Source organism: Arachis stenosperma, chromosome 1 (genome assembly GCF_014773155.1).
Source record: "Arachis stenosperma cultivar V10309 chromosome 1, arast.V10309.gnm1.PFL2, whole genome shotgun sequence".
NCBI classification, from domain to species: Eukaryota; Viridiplantae; Streptophyta; class Magnoliopsida; order Fabales; family Fabaceae; genus Arachis; species Arachis stenosperma.
Genome location: NC_080377.1, coordinates 108,831,127 through 108,839,917, shown reverse-complemented (window position 1 = coordinate 108,839,917; position 8,791 = coordinate 108,831,127). Strand labels below are relative to the sequence as shown.

Below are 8,791 nucleotides of genomic sequence, written 5' to 3'. Positions count from 1 at the left end.
TCCCAACTTACTTGACTTTCATTTATTCAATAAAGGATAACTAAGTGGAAACAACTACCAATTATCAATTGATCTTGAGAAAAATCCAACAAGGATAGAACTTCCAATTAATCTTCTCCCGGTCAAGATCTTTATTTAAATTACATAAATTCTCTTATTTATTTTTCTGTTTCTCAAACTCAAAATTTCTTGGAAAACCTCTGACCAATAAGCTGCACTCTTTTGTCAACTCATTGGGAGACGACCTGAGATTCATACTCCCAGTATTTTTATTCTAATTTTGTGACAACCCTTTTAAATTGATAAGTGGATTTTCACTGGTTAAGAATTGTACTTGCAACGTATTTATTCCATTAAATTCTTAATCGATCAATTTCTGCCTCCGCCAATTTTTGGTGTCGTTGTCGGGGAGTTGCAATAGTGTGCTAATTCATTAGTTAGAATTTATTTATTTGCATTTTTTTATTTTGTTTTATTACCATGAGCTCTATGTTTTTCTCATTGAATGACGCGGTCACTGCCTGATCCGAGCTTAGCCACTTTTGATCCTGAAATTGAAAGAACTCTTTCACGTATTAGGCGAGCTCGACGTCGGTTAGCCTCTGAGGGTGGTGAAGTGATTGTTATCGATTCACCAGTCTCATCTGAGGGCGAATCTGAACCACCATTTGAGGAAGAAACAAGCTCATTTACTACTGATTCAGTTGATTCACGTGCAAGTAACATGGCAGCACCTAGGAGGATTACTCTCCAGGAAGCTGGAGCCCCAGATTTTACACTGCAGCCGTATCAAGTGCATCATCCAACGGTGGCTGCAGATTTTGAACTGAACTACACTAATCAACTTGTTGCCCAAGTTTCATGGCTTACCTGCTCAAGAACCTATCAAGCACCTTAGGGATTTCCAGACAGCCTGTTCTACTGTTAGGCGTCATGGTGCAGATGAAACTTCTATTCTGTTAACCGCCTTCCCGTTTTCTCTTGAGGGAAAGGCGAGGGAATGGTACTACACTCAACCTGATGTGACTGTTACTAACTGGGATACGCATAGATGAGAATTTTTGGAAAAATACTTTCCAGCTGAAGTTACTGATAGATTGAGGAAAGAAATTTCTATGATTATTCAAGGTGAATCTGAGACTCTCTACGAATATTGGGAGCGCTTCAACAATCTCCTGGACGCATGCCCTCATCACGTGATTGACAAGATGGTGTTGATCAGCTACTTCACACAAGGCATGAACCCTCAGGATAAGACCACATTGGAAGGTGCTAGTAATGGTTCTATGAAAAAGTACAAGATTGAAGATGAAGCATGGCAATTGATCAACGACTTAGCTGAGTCCACTAGGAATCACAGGCATAGGCACAGCCACTCAAAAGCTGTTGCTGAGGTTTTCTCTAGCAAAGAGACTACTGCTCTGACCCAGAGTATATGTGAAATGACCAACCTACTGAAACAGATGCAGTTGAATCAACAACAAGCACAACAATCTCAGCCTCCCCCGCCCCAACAAAGCCAACAGTTGGTTCCACAAAGAGTATACGGGATCTGTGATGATTATAGTCATTACACTGATGAATGTCCACAGCTCCAACAGGAAGACAACATTGTGGCAGCCACTCACAACTTCTATGACTGCCCAAATCAAGGATACAATCAAGGTGGCAACTACAACCAAGGTAGCAACTATAACCATGGATGGCAGGACAATTCCAACCAAGGTTGGAGAGGCAATTCTAACCATGGTTGGAGGGACAACTACAACAGAGGAGGCAGAGATAATAATGGAAACCAGAGATGGAATAACAGTAACAACAACAGACAGCAGAATCAGAACCAACCTTACAGAGCACCTCACCTAAGACAACCTCAAGGACCCCAGCACAACCAACCACAAGCTCCTCAGATAACTTATTCTAATTCTTCATCAAATGACGAGATGCTCCGTTCTCTCGCACAAGGACAACAAGACATGCATACGCAGCTGCATTCTACTTTAAATGGTCTGACTGCCACTTTACAAGCTCTTGTCTCCCAGTTAGATTCCTCGCCTTGTTCCACCAATCAACCTTCAAGCTCCAGTGGAATTCCTTCTCAACCCCTACCTAATCCCAAGGGTGGCATCAATGCCATCATTTTGAGGTCCGAAACCACATTGCAGGAGAGGAACCAGGAGGAGGCAACCTCAACAGTACACGTCCCAGCTGAGTGGTGGAAGTGGAAGATGATGAAGAGGAAGAGGACGTACAGAACATAGTTGAAGAAGAAGTAGCTTAACCACAGAATGAAACACCAAAGAATGCAGAAGCTGCAAGCAACGCCCTCCCTATTCCCTTCCCACAACTTGCAAGGAAGCCCAGAAAGCAGATGGAACTTGATCCTAAAATGGTAGAAATATTCAAAAAGGTTGAGCTAACTGTCTCCCTTTTTGATGTTATTCAGCAGGTACCTAAATATGCAAAGTTTCTAAAAGATTTGTGCATACATAAAGATAAAATTAATGATTTAGAAACTATTCCCTTAGGTAGTTCTATATATGCTTTAATGGGAGGTATACCTGAAAAATATGGTGATCCAGGTCTATGTATGGTTAACTGTACCATTGGAGATGTAATATTCTCTGACTGTATATGTGATTTAGGAGCTTGTGTTAGTATAATGCCTTTGTCTATATATGATACTCTGAGGCTCCCTCCTTTAAAAAGGTCGACAGCTCATTTTGTGTTAGCAGATAAAAGCATTATTACAGTGGCTGGAATTGCTGAAGATGTATTGGTGAGCATTAAGGGGCTCACGTTTCCCATTGACTTCTATATCTTGGAGATGCCCCAAAATAACTCGGGAAAGCCGTCATCCATCCTACTTGAAAGACCATTCTTAAAGACTTCGAAGTTCAAGCTGGATGCCTTTTCAGGAACCTATTCCTTTGAAATAGACGACCGAGCAGTGAGCTTCAATCTGAATGAAGCTATGAAGCATCCTCCGGAAGATCATTCCGTATTCAAGTGCGATATTATTGATGAAACTGTCGCTGCAGTTCACCAGGAGGAAATAGCAGAGAAGCACATAGAGCAAGGTCCAAGTGTGGGGACATCCTCTGGACAAAATGAGGATGCCTTGCCATTATCATTAGCTCCAGAAGGTCCAGAGCCTAGCCATGAGCAAAAATTGGAATTAAAGCCCCTTCCTTCACACCTCAAGTATGCTTACCTTGAGGATAAGCAAAAGTTTCCAATTATCATTGCAAGGGAGCTCACTTCCCAACAGGAAGAACAACTGCTTAGTGTGTTGAGGAAGCATAAAAAAGTAATTGGATGGAGCTTGGCAAATATAGTAGGCATCAGCCCTCAAGTTTGTGAACACAGAATATTCTTAGAAGAATGAGCAAAGCCTGCCATCAGCCTCAAAGAAGATTGAACCCAACCATCTTAGAAGTTGAACTATCCAGAGCCATGCTTCCACGGAGTGATCAGTACGTCCCTAACGGGAAATATATCAGACCTCCAGTAGCCACTACCAGCCAACCTACAAAACAGGCCAAAAACATTCCTCCTTCCACACCACAAGCACCTACAACAAATAAACTGCTCCATCAGATACTTCAAAGGTTGGATCGGCAAGAACAAAAAGCAAAGCTAAGGGAGCGCCGTAACCAGCGCCGATTCACATACCTCAAGGAGCTGCTTATGGGAAACCACAGACCTGACAAAGACCCAGACACTTCGGACTCCACTTCATTTACAAGCACAGGGAGCTATGACGGTCCCGATTGTGGAGATACTGCTACTAGCCCCCTTTTGCTCTTGACAGATGGCACCAGGGATAGTGCAAAGCCTTAAGTGTGGGGAGGTCGGTCAGTACCTGACTTCCGGAGGTAACTTCTCTTCCCTAACATCAATAAAGTAGGATATTTAGTTATTTTTCCTTTGATTAGGATAGGATAGATTGTTTAATAATAGGTTATTTGCATGCATGTTCTATTTGGTTAAAAAATAATAAGATTTTTTAAGACCCTATTTTTGAAAAAAATTTCACTAATTTAAATCAAAACTTTTATGTTAAATTTGTTTGAAGTTGTATTTGGAACATAGTTTAAAAAGCTAAGAACACACAACCCGCGAGATTTTGAGCCTAATCACATGGTTACATTATTTAACCATAAATATTTTATTCTGTGCATTTACTTCTCTATGATTATAATCTATATTTTGTTTCATCCTATATGTCCAATGTTTAATGTGTTATACGCATGCATATGATTGAGGCCATCACTTGTTTAGCTCACTTATCCCAAATAAGCATACCCTTTAAATCACCCTTGTCAGCCACTTTGAGCCTATTAATCCCCATTTGTTCTATATTTTACCACATCACTAGCCTTAAGTAGAAAAATAATTAAAAATCCCAAATTGAATCTTTGGTTATCTTAAGATAAAGATTGTGTGTTAAATTAAGTATGGGAAAAATTGTGGGAACATGGGTTAATAAGGGAATATGTTATGTCTTTACTTTAATAAAATATTGGGAATTTAGGTGCCTACTCATGTAAAACAGAAAAATTAAAAATCTATGTGCATTGATATGTTAATTTTACTTTTACTAATTAAAAAAATTCGTTAAATAAGTAAATAATTAAGGGGAGAAAAGTTACCCCAATTCTAAATTGAGTTAAGTTCCAAAATCAATGCACATGTGAAAAAAAATTAAAAGAAAGTTGATACATGAGTATGAAATGCAAAGTGAGAAATTTTGGGTAGCTAGGCACGATTCTAAGTTATATAGAGTGTATGTATACTAGGTGAGAGCTTAGGTTATTCAAAGATTCATATTTTAGCTCACTTAGCCTTATATATATACCCTTACCCTTACCTTAGCCCCATTACAACCTCGAAAAGACCTCATAATGTTTGCATTGGTATATTAAATATTGTTGATTGGTTAGGAAAAGAACAAAGTTTAGAAAGCATGATTAAAGAAGGATAGAGTGATTACCCTATACACTAGAGAGATTAGAGTGCACATACACCATCAGTGAGGGTTCAATACTTGATCCTATGTTCCCTGCTTTTATGAGCTGTCTTCTTACAAGTTTACCTATTCTTACTGTATGACTTGAATTAGTGGAATTTGATTTATGTTTATCCTAAAGAACTTATTTGCTTTTAACCAAGTAGACAAAATCATATAGTTTCATTCATATATATAGGTCGCATTGCATTGCATGAGTCTTACATTCCCCCTACTCATTTATTTTATCTCCTTGAACTAAGCATGAGGACATGCTAATGCTTAAGTGTGGGGAGGTTGATAAACCATTATTTTATGATTTATATTGTGTTTAATTGAGTGGTTTTATCAAGTATTTACCCACTTTTTCATGTGATTAGCATGATATTACAATTCCTTCCCAAAGTTGTTCTATGGTTGAAAACTTGCTTCATATAGATCTTTTTATTATGTATTTTAATTCTCTTTTATACCATTCAATGATGTAATCCGTGTGTTAAGTGTTTCAGGTTTTATAGGACAGGAATGGCTTAGAGAATGGAGAGGAAGCTTGCAAAAATGGAAGGAACACAAGAAATCAAGGAGATGACCAGCGAAAACCGACGCAGACGCATGGCTCACGCGACCACGCAAAATGGAGAAAATCGCAGTGATGCATTCGCGTGCCTGATGCGAACGCGTGGATTAAAATCTGCACGAATGACGCAAATGCGTGGATGACGCATACACATGGCGAGGAAAAACGCTGGATGACGCGATCGCGTGGACGACGCGTACGCGTGACATGGGCGATCTACAGAATTTACAGAAATCGCTGGGGGCGATTTTGGGCCGCGTTTTGACCCAGTTTTTGGCCCAGAAACACAGACTAAAGCCGGGGAACATGCAGAGACTCAGGGGAGATTCTCATTAGGATATTTTTTAGTTTTTAGATCGGATTTTACTCCTCCTCTAGGTTTTCTCTCTACACATTCATAGTTCTTAGAATTTTATTTGCTTTTGGATTTGGATATTGAGAAGAGTTGTTACCTCCGCCAAGACTTCGTCATTCTAGTTTGTTTTCTTACTTTTTACTTACTCTTTCATATCCTTAATTTGTCCAGAGTTACAATTGGATTATTTTTAGAGTTTATTAATATAAGAACTATTTTTATTTTTAATTGATCTTTTTTATTATTGTTTATCATGTCTTTCTTTATTTTCCTTTTTAATTTTGTGAAATCTACATTCATGATAATGGAGTAGTTCCCCAACTTGATTGGGAGTTGATTAAAAGGAGAACCTTGAGTTGGAATACTCAAGAGTCAAATTGTAATTGGATTTATTATTGGTTGACTCTCTAGTCACTAACACTAATCCTTCCCAAGGGAGAGGATTAGAACTTGTGAATAGAAGTTGACTCCCAACTTACTTGACTTTCCTTTATTCAGTAAAGGATAACTAAGTAGAAACAACTACCAATTATTAATTGATCTTGAGAAAAATCTAACAAGGATAGAACTTCCAATAAATCTTCTCCCAGTCAAGATCTTTAATTAAATTACATAAATTCTCTTATTTATTTTCCTATTTCTCAAACTCAAAATTTCTTGGAAAACCTCTGACCAATAAGCTACACTCTTTTGTCAACTCGTTGGGAGACGACCTGGGATTCATACTCCCAGTATTTTTATTCTAATTTTGTGACAACCCTTTTAAATTGATAAGTGAATTTTTACTGGTTAAGAACTGTACTTGCAACGTATTTATTCCATTAAATTCTTAATCGGTCAATTTTTGCCTCCGTCAATGACGCATGATAAGTTTTGACAACCGTGAAGTCCAAGTCGATGACTAGCCGAAGACTATTAGTTGTGAAGACGGGAGTAATATTTAGTTAATTTAAAGTAGTGGCTAAGCCCTTGAAGGATAAGGATCGAAGTGTCATGGCAGAAGCAGGCTGGATTATATCTAAAGAATAAGGAGTGTTGAGGGATACGCGGAGTTATTGTTTGAAATCTAGTGACGGTGGGACTTTGAGGAAGATGAATGGAGCGAATTCAACCTTCAGCTGTTAATTGTTAAGAGGCGTGTGAGGATGAGACTAAATTCCTATACGAGAAAGTTTTCGAGACAGCTTTTGAAGGTGTGCCAGAATTTCCATCTCAGATAGAGAAAGTGAGCTTGTGATAGACTTGTGCCGAAAGCCGAATCAGTGGTTGATTGCATCACAAGCGGAGACACCATTACAATCAGTAGAACTTAGGATTGAATTGAAGAGAGTACTGGAAGAGAGAATCTTCCAACTAAGTGTTATCTTGCGAAAAGCGCCCGTATACCAGTGAAGAAGGGAGAGGATGATAAGAGACTTTATACAAGAAGAAATGTGCCAACAAACCCCTGTAACCCAATCTAATCTTCATTTTGAAACCTGCGTTAAAACTCTACTCGAAGTTCTTCTTAAACGACTAAATCATCTTTCCAGTTGTACCCTTTATGCGCATGAACCTTGTTTCATCCAGGATGAGTCTGAGCTTGTCCCAGTATAATCACGTAATCATTGAATCTTGAGAGTTTGCTGTGAATAGAATTACTCCTATTCGCAAACCATATTCTTCGAAGTCAACTAAGATTCCTTTGACTCTATACGCTTTGTTCTTCCTACCAAAAGGGTCCTTGATTTGAACTTTTCTTGAGATGCACCTATGTTCCTCTCCTTGTGCATTCCATTATTCCCGTACAGCTCTATTTGACCGTATACAAGATTTTCTTTCTGACTCCTCACGAACACCGTTCATAGTGATCATCCGTCTTTCAATCTTAATGCCTTTTTGAAAATTAACTCAAACTTATATTAATATCGCGTATGAATCCTAACTGTAACCCTCAAGGCGTTGTTTTTCCTTAGGGCGATACTTTTGGACGCAGGAGAAGAAGCTTGTAAGTACGCGACATTAAGAGGAATTGCGGAGTTTTGAATCCTTGCCAACTGTAATACCTATGAGTAAGTTAACACGCTAAAGTGTACCTTCTATATGGATGCCTGAATGCAAAAAGGCTTGTTGCTCTTTCAGATCTATATGTTAAAGGTGCATTTGGTACCCGAGCCGAATGAACCATTTGAGGTGTATTGTGATACCTCACTAAAGGGTCTGGGGTGTGTGCTGATGCAGCACTGGAATGTGGTAGCGTATGCCTCAAGGCAGCTTAGACCTCATGAAGTTAATTACCTGACGTACAATCTGAAACTCGCTGCAGTTATGTTTACGCTAAAGGTGTGGATGCAGTACCATCTGGGGAAGGCGAATATTGCGGCGGATGCGCTTAGTCGGAAATCGTTGTATACTTCTTGGATTATGCTTCGAGAAGACGAGTTGCTTAAAGCATTCGAGAGTCTGAAAGATTGGTGCTCAAGAAGTGTCTGGAACTCTGTGTTGGAGCCAATTACAGATCTTAATCGATTTTTAATCCGAACTCCTGAAGGCTCATCAAAATGATGACGCATTGTCTAAGATGTTGCCAGCCATTGATCAAGAGAAGTAGTGGAGATTTAAGGGTCGGATTATTGTGCCGGATGTTGGGACTTTGCGGTAGGATATCTTGAAAGAAGTACACAAAAGCGGATTTTCTGTTCACCCTGGGAGTACTAAGATGTACCATGACTTAAAGGCTATATTCTGGTGGCCTGGTATGAAGGATGATGTGGCGGAATATGTCTCAAAGTGTTTAACTTGTCAAAAGGTGAAGATTGAACACCAGAAACCTTCTGGGACGTTACAACCTTTGGAGATTCCACAATGG

The 8,791-nt window shown here is 39.2% G+C and overlaps 1 non-coding gene across 1 annotated transcript; it reads right to left on the bottom strand.

Moving 5' to 3' along the window:
* Positions 1-1,094: 1,094 nt before the first annotated feature.
* Positions 1,095-1,198, bottom strand: LOC130950314 (small nucleolar RNA R71). The gene has a single exon (XR_009073557.1). It is a non-coding gene; the product is annotated as a small nucleolar RNA R71 (small nucleolar RNA).
* Between the last annotated feature and the right edge of the window lie 7,593 nt (positions 1,199-8,791).